Source organism: Ambystoma mexicanum, chromosome 7p, assembly GCF_040938575.1.
Source record: "Ambystoma mexicanum isolate Mex_15411 chromosome 7p, UKY_AmexF1_1, whole genome shotgun sequence".
Taxonomy (NCBI): Eukaryota; Metazoa; Chordata; class Amphibia; order Caudata; family Ambystomatidae; genus Ambystoma; species Ambystoma mexicanum.
Genome location: NC_090939.1, coordinates 511,051,395 through 511,066,845, shown reverse-complemented (window position 1 = coordinate 511,066,845; position 15,451 = coordinate 511,051,395).

The following is a 15,451-nucleotide window of genomic DNA, read 5'->3' as shown; positions in this document are numbered from 1 at the left end:
TCTCCATGCAGCTAAACTAACCTGCTAGTCTACTGCGACACAGCTTTTTATTCATTCTAAATGATTCCTTGGCTTACTATTCCATGATACCAATGTCCAGTTTCTATACAATGAAGGCTTTGCTTGCATTCCATTTACTACTTCTAGCTAACCTATTCGATGACTTGATCCATCTTGCGTTTCAGTGTATGTACATTCATTAAACTTCTGTTTTCTGCTACACTTTGTTAATGTGTAATCTTTTCCACTTTGATGGTTCATTCGATTCTTTACCTCGTAGGATCCGTATATCATCTTCATCCAGTATCTCAGGACGTTGTGCACACTTTCTTATGACATCATCAGTTCACCTTCTTAGCTCTTTCTCATATTCATTTAGGTAGTTCCTCCTGTAGGCTGTCTTCTACTCAAGGGTACATTCAATATGGTCGTCTTAATGGATACCTTCCTCCATATGGTCGCTGTATTATTGCTACAGTAGCTGAAGTTAGACAGGGCATGGTTTCATGACTCCAACAGAGGAGAGGTAGGGGGTAGCATCTCCTGTCGATGCATACGTCTGCTCCTCTACATGATGTATGAATCTAAGATAGAATGTGAGGGGTGCAAAATTATACACAAACAAATAACACCTAACAATAGTGTGAATCTCCTGTTAATTTACAGACCCCCTACAGAGATGTTAACATTCAATGATCATTTAGGGCAACTGCTACTACCTATACACAAACCTAACTACGCCACTATACTTCTGGGAGATTTTTCTTTTTTTATTTGCATGTTTAAAGCGCTCACACAGCCGGGGGGCATTGAGGCGCTGTAACAGGAATGTCTTAGTTGCATATTTATAACACGCTTAATACTCAGAGGTTTCTAAGCGCGGACCCGGGGATCGAACCTGTGTTGCTTTGTGTCGTCTTGTTTCCAAGGCGAGCACTTTGCCACCGATCTATCCTCCCGGGACCATTTTAACTGATGGAAGGGAGATCCCAAGGACAAACAAGTCATGGAGTTGGATTGTATGTTAAATAACAGACATACCTATCTATAATTCAGACACCTCACATATTAAGGGTCATACCCTTGGCTGGGTTGCTGTTAGAAATGTACACGTGGTAACCATGAAAACTGTACCATGTTTTTTGTCTGACCACTCATTCATTACATGTGAGGTGCAACTACCAGCCCTTTGGCAACAAAATCCTAGGATTTCCAAACAGGTTCGTAGCAGGAATTTTAAGAAAATAAAAATTACTGAGCTGTCCACTTCTTTGTAAGACTAATGCATCTTACAACTCATCAGGATTTTCCTGATCACTTAGCAGAAAAATCAGAGCCCATGTGGAAGTCCTCCTAGATAGTACTGCTCCTTTTAAAATTAAACATGTACTAGATTGTCCTAACCATCAGAGTTGGTACACTCCCGAACTGACTTTGCTTAAACAAGCTAAACGGCAGGCCAGCTTAGCTGGCCCAAAGAGGAAACAGTGAAAAATAAAGCGGCCTGAAAAATTATTGAGAAAGAATACAAATGAAATATTATAGACACAAAGAAAAATTATTAAGTAGGGAAGAAAATGAAACAAAGAAGCTCTTTGAAATGTTTAAGTAGTGGGAGAAGCCCAAAGCCTTGTAAAGACGGTTTGTGCCAGATAAAGATGATCGCGTTAAAATCCAGAAGGCTTTGCTGAAAAAATTATTCTAGCACGGAATAAAATCAGCCAGGACCGCAATACACAGAAATGTCTAGTACAGCTAAAACAGAAGGGACACGGGACCATCATGAGACCCAGGTGTCGTTTGATTTTTATCCGGTTTCAGTTACTGAAATCGAAAACCCTTTGAGGAACATGCACCCCACTAGTTGCCCGGGAGACATTTTACCCTCCAAAATTATCTTGGAAAATGGGGAAATGTTTGCACCTTTTTTAGGAGATTCGTGAATGTGTTGTTTCTTCATGGATCTATTCCATCCATGATCAAGGAAGGGGAAGAGGCAGTTACTCTGCTTGGGTTGGATAATAAGGAACCACCCAACCTTCGGCCAATCACTGATAACCCTTTCCTGCTCAAAATAATGGCTAAAATGGCAACTATTCAGTTAGAACAATATATTGACGCTTCTGGACTCCTGCATATGAAACAATCTGGGTTTCGTAGTAACTATGGAACAGAGAGCATATTCTTAGATGTATGTACCCAGATGCTGTCTGTTTTGGCAAAGAGTAGTAAGGGCTGCTGATTCTTCTCAATCTATAAGCAGCCTTTGATCTGCTTGATCACAAATGATTACTTGACACACTGGTTGATCCCGGCAACTGCTCACAGAATGTGATCAAGTGGATGGACTCCTTCCTTAGTGGTAGGAAATCCTGAATTTCCTGGGGGATGCGTCATCAGAACCACGTGCCACGTGCCTGTCACTGTTTAATATTTATCTTAAACCGTTGTGTACTAAAATGGAAGAACTCAGCCTACAGTTCACCAATTACGACAATGACATTCAGCAGACTATGGAGCTTAGTGGCGATCATGCCGTAGATAAGAAAAAAATGATAAAGTATACAGGGTTATTAAAGACAGGATTTGAACTAATTGGCTATGTTTAAACAACACCAAAACTGAACTGATGGTGTATCGGTGCAAACAAGCTAGGACAAACTTGAACCATGCCTATAAAGGTTTTGAAATTAAAGGATGCCGAATCCTTGTTGACAAAATAAAAACGCTCAGCATCTATATGGAAGCATCCTTAAATGCTGATGCCCACGTGAATTACGTGATAAAGAACTTCTACTATTATTTGAAAGTCCTGCAGCAGATTAGCCCATTAGTCACAAAAAAACAATTGCGAAAAAAGCTGGTCCGGGCTATAATATTATCAAGACTTGACTATTGTAACTCCCTTTTAGGAGGAGCGAGTAAAGAGTGCTTGGGGAAGCTGCAGAAAAATCAAAATGAAGCAGTTTGCATAGTCTACAATATCCCCAAGAGAGAACCAGTATCTAAGGCTTGGAGAGAGCTACACTGGCTCCCTGTGGCGGCAAGAGTCTGATTTAAAATTCAGATCTTGGGACATAAATGCCTGTTTGGAAATGCTCCTGCCTATCTGAAAGAAAAATGTGAACTTTACAAGCCTTGCCGCTCACTGCGGTCTTGTGATGCAGAGCAGCTTACCATCTCACGGTTTAAAAGAGCTAGAGGGAATGGTGGATAATTCCCTTTACTGGTTGCACAAGCATGGAATGAACTCTCTATTAAGCCATGAACGGAAAAATGTCATTTCACTTTCAGAAAATGCTTAAAAACCCTTCTGTTGGAGTAAAATAAGATTAGATAGCTTCTTTGTTATATATTTGTCCTGTCTCCCTCCTGCATTTTTGTGTTTGTGTAAGCGCCCTGATGCTTTTGACATTCTACAAGTATAACATAGTATAACATAACTGGTATATAAAGTGGATGCGTTATGAGGGAAGGCGAGATCTGCCCCAAATTACTAACAGCGAGTAAACTGCCAAAAATCACCAAAGGAGAACTACTGAAAATGTCATCTGGGGGGAAACATTGGAAGGGGTGATGATTTATTTTGCTGGGGAGAATAGAAAGCAGAGTCTGTGATTCTTCACTGGAGCCAATTGCCTGAAGTGCTGGCTAGAATATTGTTTTTCCCCTACAAGCGAAGCTGCTCAGCCCCTGAGTGCCAAGCCCAGAGATTTCCAAAAGTAGGCAGTTTGTCCAACAAAAGGATTAATTTTATTAACCCATTACCTTTCACTGATGGGTTATTTTTGTAAGTGGGTGTGGGGGTGGGGAGACAAACCTTGCAGATCCTTAGCCTATTTGACTGAATTTAATGTAATTAATTCCCATTTTGCAAAACACTGCAGGGTGATTTTTTGTTAACATTCGAAATTAACAAAGTTCATTCCCAATGTATGCTGAAAACTATAGCCTGTAATTTAATTGGGTAATCCTATTTGTCCTGTTGACCCCCGCTTCTTTAAGGAAGAGGGGTTTCCTTGTCCCTAAACTAGAACAATTCCTAAACTGCCAACTTCCCCAATACAGGTCTGTAAGTGGAGGGGGGGTTTGAGCAGCCAAAATTCCTAAATTATCCCAATTTTTACTGACCACCTTCACCAAAACAGGCCTTTAAGTGGAGGAGGGATTGAAATCCAAAATTCCAAAATCATCCCAATTTCGACTGTCCAACTTACCCAACACAGGCCTTTAAGTGATGGAGGTTTGAAAAACAAACTCCTAAAACTGTCCCCCACTCCCTAGACCTGGCCTTGGAATCGAAGGGTGCTGCATGCCATTGATGCTTGGGTTTTGGGGCTGAGGGAGAAGTGCTTGCAAAAGTGTGACCTCATGTACCGAACATTGCGAACCAAACCGTTAGCCTTTTTAAGCGGGCCAGGAAATCAAAATTGCAAAACACTACATATGTTAATTGATTTTGTTCATTGACCAGTGTTGCTTTTTCCTTGAATTGAAATCGGTATAAAGTAAAGTATTGTGATTTGAGTTTTCCCTACTAACTTGTGTGATTTATTTATGTATAATGAAGTTTATTTGTGAGCCAAAGAGAAGGTGGCGTTGGTAGTTTTAGTGTGATCTCCATTAACTGTGATTCAGATAAATATAAATATATCTTCTGTGCAATGGCCTGGTTCTTGGCTCATTGGTGGCACAGGGAGAGGGATTCAGAGGGCCTGAAATTAATCTGAAATAATGCTGAACAAAGAATCCAGTAAACAGTTTTTTGTGTGACACCTTGATTTGGGGGCGGGAGGAACTGTTGAGGCTAGCTTCTCAAAAAACTGTTAGAAATTGGGGGCTCGGGCAGGGATTTGGCTTGCTATTTTTGACTCATGACAAGGGTGCATTGTGACAGACTATTCATTTGATGTAATGCGTTAAAGCTAGGGGAAAGTCATCTTTGTTTTGTTAAAGTGCCGCGAGGACTTGACCCCCGAGTTCCAGGAAGGTGTATAGGTGAAAAATGCAAATTGTGTAAGAATTGATTTTGATTTGGCATTTTGAGTGGAAATTAAGCAGGAAAGGGTGATTTTGCCACAGCGCAAAGGAAGGTCTACAAAAATTGCAAAAGTAATTTTAAAATAACTGCCATAGATGTGTGTGATGCCAGGAAACATCTCCTCACCAAGCTGTTCAGTTGTGGTGAGTGGACAGAGGCGGATGAAGGGAGCTGGCGAGCTAAAATGATGCAAGATGTTACATCAGAAGGAATTGACATTTGGTGGGAAGGTGGGCTATGCCACAAAGCATTAGAGGCATTTTATATGCACCATAAATCTCAAGAAGAACTGAGTCAAATGGCTCAGCTCACAGCTTATCTATACTTCCACTTGCAGTTAGTGGAAGAGCGAGTGCAGAAGAGTGAGGCATGTGCGCTGAGTCATACTGAGATTCGAAATGAGGCACAGAAAGAACTTAAACAGTTAGAAGATCAAGCACATCACAGTCATATTTTCGGGTTGAAACAAAAAAGCCCCATGGAACAGAAAAATTAGTTAAAAAACCCAGCAGCAAGAGAGTGCAGAGCGTGGAACACAGTTTTCTGCACTGCAAGATGCACATAAAGTGTGTTTGGGAAATTTTAGCACACTGCAACATAAGGTAAATGATCCAACTATGTAAAATCGAGGGCTGTTAGATGACATTATGGCATTTCAATTACAAATAAAGGAGTTGAAAAATGAAAACAGTCAGTTAATTATAATAGGGATTGATTCCCCAAATGACTGATCAGATGCATCAGAAAGTACATCCTTTAAAACAGAAAATGCAACTGGTGAAGGAAAAAGACCTTTTGAACCAGGAGAATAGTGTTCTTGTAAAGGAGGTGCATCCGTTGAAAATGGATGCAGAAAAGAGTCAGTCAGGGTCTCAGGAACTGACTGGAAATAGGCAAGAAAATGTAGAACTCATCCAGCTTGTGAGGAGAGCGGAAGCTGATCTGTTACAGGCAGCGCAGTGTAGAAACGTGCAAGTTGGCTTTGAAAGCAAACTGCTTTGAATATGCGTGCACAATGCAGGCCACACAAAATGAAAATGAGTCAAGTCTGAATGAAATCAGGGAATTGAAATATCGATTAATGGCCCAGAGTAAAGTGCTCGAGGCCAATCAGGCTCTGGTGTCATAGTTAAAAAGCCAGCTCTCTGAATACCATCAGGAAATAAGGACAGATAGAAGCAGGTGTGAAAGTTTCACAAACGATATTGAAAAACACAAACAGGCATATAGGCACCCTGATCAATCAAGGTATGGGAAAGGGCCCTCTGATCCAGGGGTGATGCCCTCCCCATAAGGAACCTCAAACCAGTTAACCACAACTTTCTATGGGACGACTTTAACTGACCTCAGGCCTTCCCTCTACAAAGCACAAAGAAACATGAGGCACCTAGACTTACCCAGGCCTAGCCAAACTGACTCAGAAAGCCAGTCCTTATCTGAGATGGAGGAGTACTCACCTCTACCAAACAGAAGGGAAGGTGGCTGGGCCAAAGTGTCCTCGGAAGTCAAGAATAATCCTGTGAGTACTTCAGACTATGGAAACTCCCTTGATAAAAGTAGGGGATTGGACTTTAAATAAACGCAATTGCAGAGATACCACCTAGCTCACTTCTCTGGAGAAGAACATTCAAAGCTTCAGCCAGTGAGGGGCATGTTAAAAACCTCCTTACATTCAGGGGAAAGGGTGAATATCCCCAGACCATCTGGAAGGGGCGAGACAATGCAGTTCAGTTGAGTATTATCCTGTGCCAAATGGTGACTGCAGCAGAAATGACCTGTAGAATTCACTGCGGCAGAGGCAAGAGGAGTTCAGACCCCGTGGTTCTGGGAGGTATTCCCAGCCTCAGAGATAGGGAGTGCCTAGAAGATAGGGACTGGAGTACCAATAGCAGCTCTGAGACAGAAGGTGAATGGACTCAGGTGCAGAGAAAAAGGAAGACAGGGGAACAAAGAAAGGGTTATGTCAAAGATTCAATTAGGCCGATGAAGTCCATAAAAAGCTTCATGACAGCATAGCATAAAATGATAAGTATTCTGTGTGGGAACATCTAGAATTGCATGAACAAATGATATCCACATTGTGAATAAAAAATGATGTACATTGTATGGAGTTTGTGAAATGGACGTTCTCTCCCGAGTAGAACTCAGAGAATGGGAAACACTGTTAGTTAACACCTCAAAGGAAATGATGTACCGAGTCATTAAACAAGGGAAGAAAGTCCGACAAACAACTCTCAAAGAAATAGAAATAACTAAAAAACAAATTGAAGACCTGAACGCTCCAGAAGCAACATTCAAGAATTACCAAAATCTGGATAACTTTCTCACAATCTTCACTAATGAACTCAAAATTAAAAAACAACGCAAGTTCTATAGAGACGAAATGGATTACAAATTCAAAAGGGTTTATTCCTTCCAAAAAACACAAGTAAAACCAACAACCAAACCACAAGCCAAACCTCCCACCAAACTGCCGCCAGCACAACAATACACACCAGTCTCCTCAGAAGCAGAATCAGAGAGCGAAAGCGAAACAGAAAAAGCACCACCTCCAACAACTGATCTAACCAGGGAAGAAGATCCCTTTCCTTTTTTAGAGGAATATCAGAGGTACCGACTACATCTCTCAAAACCAAATCCAAATGTAATCCTTTCTTTACAGCAGACAATGCTATTGACATTTTCCAGCAATTAGTCACAAATGATATCCGGAAGGCCTACTTCGAAGGCATGAAATCACCTAAACAACACTCCAATTTGTCTCATAAAGAAACACAAGCCATCAGAGATTTGAAAAACAATCTTGACATTACGATAAAACAAGCAGACAAAGGGGGCTAAATTGTTCTGATCAACACTGCAGACTATTTACAAATGGGATCACTTCACTTATCAAATACACAATGTTATGCAAAACTAACAACCCACTACTGGACCTTGGCAAAGAATGCAACTCCGAAACAATCAATAGCTGGAAATGGGTCTTCTCTCAGAAGATGAAAATGCTTTCATGAGCACACCGTCTCCAGTACTGGCCACTATTTATTTCATCCCTAAAATTCACAAATTCACAAACCGTTCAAACAACTGCCACCAACCAGACCTATAATCAATGGAATAGGCTCTCTCACTGAACCGACCTCTGAATTCATTGATACACACCTACAGCCTTTAGCCAAAAGTATGGCATCATTCATTCAAGATACCAAGCATGTGCTTCAACAGTTAACATCAGTCAATTGGGAACCTAACTTTCATCTTGTAACCTTTGACGTCCCATCACTCTATAAGAGTATACCCCAAAATAAAGGAAGGGAAACCACTCACCACTTTCTCAAAACCAGATCTATTTCATACTATCAACAGAACATCATGCTACTGGAAATGCTCAACTTCACCATTAACAAGAATATATTTACCTTCAATAGCCAAATCTATAGACAAATCCACGGCACAGCCATGGGAGCTAAATATGCGCCCCATATGCAAACATATATATATGGGTCATTTTGAACTTTACCATGCATGGAAACACACTCTCTTTACCGACCAAAACTGTGTAGTGTACTGGGGACTATACATTGATGATATCTTGGTAATATAGAATGGCACAAGGTCCCAACTGAGGGAATTGAGGGAATCAGGCAATAAGGACCTTACTATGAAGCAATACTAAGGACCCTGAAGATATAAGCAACAACAAGGACCCTTTCTGGTGAAACAATACTAAGGGAAACAATCAGGCAACAATGGACCCTGAGGGAATCAGACAATAACGAGGGAATCATGCAACAAGGACCTTACTATGAAGCAATACTAAGGACCCTGAAGATATAAGCAACAACAAGGACCCTTTCTGTGGAAACAACACTAAGAGAAATAACCAGGCAACCATGGATCCTGAGGGAATCAGACAATAAAGGACCTTACTATGAAATATTAAGGACCCTGAGGATACAAGTAACAACAAGGACCCCTTTTTGTGGAAACAACACTGAGGGAAACAATAAGGCAATAAGGACCTCATCTTAAACAAGAACCTTAATTTCAAGGACACTAGTAACCACAAGGACCTCTCTTTGTGGAATCAACATGTTCCCCTTTGTGAATGCAACATTAGGGACTTGGATACTCATGACCTGCAAACTACAATATTTCATCAAGAAGCAATTGTTGTATTAAGATCACACATCCAAAACATGAGTGGACAATCAATAAATATCAATCTTTACTCACTTTGTGCTTCTGCTCATTACTCTTAATAAATTTCTCTTTTGAAATCTGTAGGCACAACCCAAAAGGTAATGAACCCTTTCTTTTCTCACTTTTTCCAATCATTGGGCAACCTCAATGGCAATATTACCGTGCAGCCACAGATACCTTATTACAAAATACTAAAAGCGAACAATAATGAGGTCGCTCTTAGGATTGCGAACAGGTTACAAATAACTCTTATAGTTCTCTCCCAAGTACTCGAGTTTCTTTTCGGGACTGGAAGACCAGAATCATTATAAATGTTCCACCCATAAGGCGGCCATTTTGAAACATTTTTCCACACAGAGGAACCCACAAGAGGCCTCTAAGAGAGACTGCATGTAATGTGCAATGTGAGGAGGATTAGGCGCCCTGGGCGTTTATGAAGGAGTTAAAGCGGGCATTTGCTCATACTTCCCGGCGGGCAAACACAAATATTAGGAAGTTCACAATTACATATTTCCATGCGCTCCCCAAATACATAATGACTCTATTGGTGCATGAATTTCACAAGCACATGACTGGATTGGGTGATTGAGCAGGCCACCAGGATCTATGAGGTCCAGCAGCCCACAGAGCATAAACACACCCTCAGCCTGCAGCTATGGAGCACCAGACGGAGCAGCCAAGCTCCCTGGCCCCACAGACGCATCTGCATCCTCGCTGCCCACATTATCAAGGGTGAGGAATTGAGCCACGCTCCCTCTCCCAATTTTATTCACCCCTGCCCACAATAATCTTAAATTGCCTACTGATCCGCGGCATCCACAGCTCACCTATCTTGTTGAGCACTGCGCTCGGATATCCGTGTTTGCCGTGCCTGACCCGGTCCTACTGTCGTGCCTGACTCAGGCAGTGCGGGCGCAACGCGGCACGACAACAAGTCTCTACCTCGTTTCCCAGCAACGGCGTTGCTTTTTGAATTTGGAACTTCCGCCGGCAGGCGGACACGCTGGCTGCAACAAAGGCCAGACTAAGGCCCTGTTGTGCCCCTGTAATGCGCATAGTTGCGCTGTGTTGTGCACCCTCGATAGCACATAAGGTACGTGCCTTCCGGTCCTCTTGATCCGCACTAGGGTGCCTGGATATATCTTACCTGCTCACTATTATTATTCCCTCGCAACATAGATGGAATGCACGACTCAGCCCTATGCAACATTTACATCGGCAACCTCTTGAACACTCCAACAGTATCTAACCCCATGACATGTGTTCAAATTATTGTATTATTATGATTTGTACCCGAATAGCCTGATTAGTACCCTGCCGTAAATGGGACAATCCTACTTGCTTGATATAATAACACTTTCCATTACTATCCAAAAAGTCTAACATGCCCCTTCATGCCGGCTAGCTACCACTCATTGCTCTGCCACAATCTATTGCAAATACTATAATTCTATGAGCATGCATTTTACTATACTATATGTGATCCATTACTTTCTAGACTTGTGCATATGATCTGGCTATATCTGCTGTCCTAAAACATATCATACCATTAATGTTCTTCGGGCCACCAGCTACTACGAGCACCATTACTGACTGGTATTTACTGCTATAGTATCATGCTGTTACTTTGTCATTGAATAGGCCATTATGGACTGTACTAGCTTGTCAATAACATGCCTTAACTACTCACATATTGCTTAGTGCAAGCTTTGTATTTGTGTGGTGTGGCATTGCACATATCCAACACATTGAGCCCTGCTGATCTTAGCCTACTGTGCCTATGCTTAAACCAGCCTACTGTACCCATGTTTTAGAAGCTAGCCTCTGTGACTATGCTTGGCCTATTGTGCCTTTGTAGTTGATTTTAGCCTCTGTGCCTATGCTTAGCCTACTGTGCCTTTTGTAGTTGATTTTAGCCTCTGTGCCTATGCCGAAATTAGCCCACTGTGCCTATGTTTGAATTTAGCCTCTGTGCCCATGCTTAGCCTATTGTGCCTATGTTGTTGAATTTAGCTCATTGTGCCCCAGCAGACTTAGCCAACTCTGTCCACGCTGAATCTAGCCCATTACGAACCACTGCGCCCAGGCTAACATATATTATCGTGGCCTAACATATCTACTCTAAATCCAGCCTGACCCAGCCTATGCTAACTAGCTGTCAGCCTTAGCCCTTCTAAGCCAGACTACTGTAGCTGCTACCAACTGCCTTACTATGTATGTCAGCAAAACCCTGCTATTATCCTTACCACTGCTGTTTATACAAATAATCTTGACAACCATGGATCATATTAAATATGTACCTTGTCCCACACTGAACAGAAATACTAGGCTTCGCGCTAGACTCTCTCCCCTCTACGAATCTAAAATAACTAGTAACACCTTCTTAAACCACTGTACCTCCTCTAAAACGCACAACTTTGCATAGGGCGCTAGCCCACATGCAAACCACTCCAGAGGCTAAAACTAAAGAACACACACCAGTAACTCTGAAACTCCAGAGATCACCTAGCACAACTACGATAGTGGGAGCACTGATTAATGCCAGATCTGTCGTAGCTCATGCCACTGAAATAGCAGATATCCTAACATCCGACAACCTTGACCTCGTAGCGGTCACAGAAACCTGGCTGCATGAGGCAGCAGGCTCAGTGCTCTCACTAGCGATACCAGGGGACTATCAACTCTTAAGAATGGACAGACCTAATTCTAGTGGAGGTGGCCTATCTATTATTGCTAAAGCTAATCTGGATTTAAGACTATCCACACTACCCCCATTAAAATCCTGTGAACTACTTTCGGCGAAATTGCCCATATCACCATGCCTATCTACCTTATACATAGGCCACCAGGACCCATAGGCTCATTTGAAGAGGATATATCTAGCCTCTTAGCTAACAATATAAAAGACTCATCCCAGATTATTATCTTAGGTGACCTCAACCTAGGAGTTAACGACCCGGATGACAAACAAGCACATGCGGTAGCTACCATGCTAGCTGAACATGGCCTCATCAAAAAAATCCTCTCCCTTACTCACGATAAAGGCAGGATCTTAGACTGGGTAGCCACCTTAAACTGCCCAACGGATATCACTAAAATTACACCCCAACGTTGGACTGACCATTACCTAATTGACTTCAGCTTAACACTAAACAAACATATAGATAAAGACAAAATCATGGCACCTCCTCTTCCCACTAGATCGAAGAAAAACATCACACCAGACAATATCCTACATCTCCTCCTTCCTGTGATTAATGCTTTGCCAAGTCATTCCGACTCAAATACCTTGGTGGATTCCTATAATGACACTATGACTAAGGTCCTAGATTCCATTGACCCACTTAAGGTACGCAAGAGCAAACAGACTCACCTTAACACTTGGTTCACCCCTCACCTTAAAGAACTCAGATTGGAAAAAAGGAAATTAGAAACCATATGGAAACACTCCCCAATGGAAGAAAGTAAACTAAAACTAAAACTCTGTGCCAATAATTACAAGAAAGAAATTATCCAAACAAAAAAAAAGTCTTTAATGAATGAATCTCAAAAGCATGCTCCAATACCAATACCAAGGAATTGTTTGTGATCCTTCGGGAGCTAGAATCACCCATACCTCTGCCGGATAACCTACCTAAAGACAAGCAATGGTCCACTAGCATTCAAAATGCCCTAGCAAATAAAATAAAAACGCTACAAACCAAAATTGCAGCAAAAAAAGCCTCTCACCCCCTAGCCGAAATACCAACTGCTACCACTCCTAATGACAAGCCTGATCTGGCTCCATTTAAGTTCTCTAAAGTCACAATTCTGGAAACTGAAAAAAATCATTGCATCCCTAAAACCATCTAATTGTAAAGGAGATAACTGCCCGGCCCAAATAATTAAGGATGCGGCCAAAGACTTAGCCTCCTTTATCCCTAAACTCATTAATGCCTCCTTTTCATCCAACACTGTACCAAGTAGCTTAAAAGAATCCTGGGCTCTACCCCTTCTTAAAAAAGAAACTTTAGACCCCTCCATCCCAACAAACTACAGGCCTATCACAATGGTCCCATTCCTCCTTAAGATAATAGATAGAGTGGCCTATCTTCAAATTCAGAATTACCTTGAGACCAACCAACTCTTAGGCTCCCACCAATCGGGTTTCAGACCCCAGCACGGCACAGAGACAGCATTAATAGACCTCAATGCGCAAATTGACGAGCTTAACGACAAAGGAAACACAGCTATGCTACTCCTCCTTCATCTGTCAGCAGCATTCGATTTGGTGGACCATGCCGTATTATGCAAACACCTAGCATCAGCTGCCTACTTTTCGAGTGAAGCCATAGCTTGGGTCCAGTCCTTTCTAGGCAATAGAAATATGCGAGTGTTCTCCACTTTAGCAGATACATCACAGATGTCCCTTCCACCTTTTATTTAGGCAGTGGCATTGTCAACCGATTCGCAATAATAGTGGACCTAATTAATAATAAAGCCTGGTCACAACTGGTCACAACTGGGGGTAACCCCATGGGTTTGAATACTGAAGAGGCATTTCAGTCCGCTCAATTGCTGCCTTATGCTGTTGATGTTCAAGTGTGAGAAGAGGTTACCATCCCAGGACAGCTGTGACAATTCATTATTCACCTCAAAATTAAGCGAGGAAAGAACCTCAAATATCAGGACGGCTATATAAATTTAAATTCCCATCTTTAACAACAAAGTTTGTATTTAAATCAGACACCTCCAGTAAACCTAGAACACAACGCCATTCGAATATTGGTGGATAACAGAGACCATCAAAGTATCACTTTGGGCACAGAAACCTTTATTGGAATGGTGTTTGATGCCCAACATTATTCTATTGATTTAGGTAATGAAATCATGGGACCAATCCCAAACAACTATTTCAACATTGGCAGCAGTATTCCCAAGAAACATTTTTTTGTATGAATGGGGGGGGGGATTTCTTAGTGTACTCTTCCTGCCCCTAAGGGGTGGAAGTGGTGATCTGTGACATCAGGAGGGTTGAGATAGTGTCCAGAGTCAAGTACCACTACCTCAAATCTCTGAAACCTCCTGCTCAGGTCAACACCATCAAAAGAGATCTCTCCACCCAACTGGAGGATATGCCTGAAGTTCTTCCAGGTTTTAACCAGAGGGCGAGGAAAGGATCAATCTTGATGATGCCTGTAAGGAGGAGCAAAAACAAAAGCTAAAACAGGCCTTCCTGGAATTCCAAGATATCTTTTCCTTGGACTCATACGACTGTGGATGCACCTCTATACATTCATTCACCATACCCACATAACCTGAGATGGCTCCAATAATTGTGAAACAATACCGGTTACCTCTCGCGTCATGGAGTCACTCAGAGAGATTATTAAGAATTTGGAATCCTGTGAGATAATTCGTCTGATCCACAGTCCCTTCAACAACCCGGTACTGGGGATACTCAAACCAAATGGAGACTATGTTCAGACCTGAGGGAGGTGAACAAGCAGGTCCACACGTCAAGATGGCCATTTCCCTACATCCCTCCAGGGCTGGCACAGTTCCAAGGGTCAAAGGTGTACACCACCATTGACCTGACCAACGGCTACTGGACAGTACCCGTGAAAACAGGAAGACTAGTACAAGCTTGCCTTACCTTCGGGGGGCAGCAGTACACATGTAGAAGGGTGCTCAGATACTTGCCTAACAGTGGTGTTGTATCAAAAGCATGACACGGTCAACAAAGTAATCTCGTATGTGAGCAAATCTTTGTCCTCTGTGGAGGAGCAATGTAATGACTACAAGAAGGCACTCCTGGCAGCGGTGTGGGCATTGTCAAATGACTACCCATTCAACAAGAGGGAGCACATCATTGTCGAGAATCCCCACCATCCCTTGGAATATCTCCAAAGTGACAGAATCTGGGTGGGTAACATCAGCAATTCCAGAATTACTTCCTGGATTCTGTACATGCAAGATTTTCCTGTGCCGGACAGATATGGCCAAAACAGGAAGAGTCCCCAATGCAATGGTTGGCGAACTTGCATGATTGTGTTCCAGAAAACGGTCTCAAGGACAAAAGTCTAATGGGCAAAAACAACATGGAGGCGTACTTAACTTCCCCATACAAGGTCTATGAAGGAGACATGTCTATGTGGATGGATGCTCCTAACATGTTGATAACAATGGGGAAAATAGTGGCTGGCTGGCATTGGGAATGCCCAGGAA